This window comes from Etheostoma spectabile, chromosome 4 (genome assembly GCF_008692095.1).
Source record: "Etheostoma spectabile isolate EspeVRDwgs_2016 chromosome 4, UIUC_Espe_1.0, whole genome shotgun sequence".
NCBI classification, from domain to species: domain Eukaryota; kingdom Metazoa; phylum Chordata; class Actinopteri; order Perciformes; family Percidae; genus Etheostoma; species Etheostoma spectabile.
This window is the reverse complement of record NC_045736.1, coordinates 993,890-995,945: the sequence shown is the minus strand read 5'-3', so window position 1 is coordinate 995,945 and position 2,056 is coordinate 993,890. Positions and strand designations below refer to the sequence as shown.

General features: G+C 43.3%; 1 protein-coding gene across 1 annotated transcript in view; it reads right to left on the bottom strand.

Moving 5' to 3' along the window:
* Window positions 1-2,056, bottom strand: part of calcrla (calcitonin receptor-like a) — a 92,653-nt gene extending 90,597 nt beyond the window's left edge. Inside the window, exon 1 of the mRNA XM_032513782.1 lies at window positions 1,895-2,056. The gene's annotated coding sequence lies outside the window, so the exon portion shown is untranslated. The remainder of the gene's footprint in view (window positions 1-1,894) is intronic.

The following is a 2,056-nucleotide window of genomic DNA, read 5'->3' as shown; positions in this document are numbered from 1 at the left end:
ATATATATATGAACAGGATTCACCTTAATGATATATATATATATATATACACACACTGTATATACACAGTATAAATTGATTGTAGGAAAAAGATGCATATGATTTGCTTTACCCACCCCTAGTTGTTAATGTACATATAAGGCCATCTGTGAAGCAGGGGCATAGCACAACATTCCGGGCCCTGTAGAAAGGCATTCTTCTCTATGGGCTCCTCCCCCGCATCCACACCTATTCTGGACCATGCTCACATGAGGGCCCTGGGTACTCTGTCCCATTTCCACCGCCACTCCGACATCCCTGCTGGGAACACTCCCCTTTCACAATTGCAAAACCCATTTTTTGTATCATCATTGCAATACCGACAGCCGCAACAAACACATAGCAAAAGGCAGGGACATATCGCGAAAACAAAATAACAGTATAAAACGGCATTCCAAAATTCAATGTTTAATTTGTTTAAAAGAATGTCAGACATGATTTTCTTTCAATTGTTTTCAACTCAACAAGAAATTTGTTGTATTTAGCAGAATACCGAAAGCATCACAGTTCAATATCCCTTTATTTATTGCAGGTAATATTCTTATTGCAACAGTAGTTGTAGTTTATAAAAAAGATATTGCATATTATTCTCCTCATATCTTGCAGCCCTATAGCCTGCAGTCCAGCTTGCAGCAGACAGTATCAACAGAAAAATAGTTGACTCAAACTTGGCTGTGAATAAGCAGCAGTCTGCTTTGGCTGCGGTGTTGCTTCTGCTCTGCCACCTCCCTTAGAGTGCCTCCCGTGCATCTTTCCTCAGCACAGTGTAGGCCACTCTGCCGATGGTGACCACTGTCATCACATCCTCCTCCTACACCTCAACATTATCATCACCACCACCACCATCACTTTTCCTTTTGACTGTCCAGCCCACAAACTTCCAGCATGTCCAAATCTGCTGCTGCCCATGCTGCTACTTATGTAACCATGCAGATGATTTAGCAACCAGAGACCACTTCCATCAAAGCCTATACTGCTGATTCTGAATGGAGCATGGTGCTTTTCACTTCAATCAGTCTGAAAAGCCTGCGTGTTTTTATTACTCTTCATTTACTTTCACACGGATTATCTAATCTATTGAATGGATGTTAAGGCGAGGCGAGGCGAGGCAAATGTGGATTGCAGGCTACATGAGCAATCCGTGGCTGCATACATTAAATCAACCAAAGCTGAGTCAGCCATGCAGGCAAGCCAATATGAAAATGAGCCCTTAGAGTTGATGTATTATTAGCGTTAATTTAATTTAATCCGTGCGTTTAGAAATGCTACTCTGTACCCATTTAAAAAGGGCTTTGCGTTCCCATAAAGCATAAGTACAGAGCAGACTAGCTGAACTCTCAGTGCATGATTCCTATACAATAACACACCGTGAACGAAAGCTCCGTTAGGCGGATAAAGGTGAGTCCGTATATTTTATGAGCACTATGCATTATATATTTCATATGCATAATAATGCACGAATCGCTTGGATAGCCAAATGGTGTCCGAAAACCAGCAGAAGACTGCTTATTTTCCTCTATGTTCTTCTATCACATGCATATTATTTTTTTCCCCACATGCACACTTAGAACCACAATGCAGCTTTACTGGACACAGTTAGGATGGATGATCGTATACTGGTATCCAGGCTCCCGACGTTTCCTAACGTATCGCAGGATACTGTTAATGCACATGTCTCGACTCTGTAATCCAATGTACACAACCGTTGAAAATGCCCTCGATAAACACACAGCAGCGAACCCAACTCTGCGTTCAAATTCTTGTCTCGACGTTACTGCCGCTCAAATTGGGCAGAAAACATGGAAGTACACAGCGCATTAGCACACAATTCATAGTCCGTGTCAGCGCGTCTTACCAGAGAGAGTCCAGTCCGACAGAAGCGCAGGACCGGGGGGAGGGGGTGTTCCAAACTGGAATCAAACTCTCAAGGCAATCCCCGGGAAAGTGTCTTCTCTCTTTGCGGCGGGGAGCACCAAACGTAGCGGATCTCTCTCTCTCTCTCTCTCTCTCTCTCTCT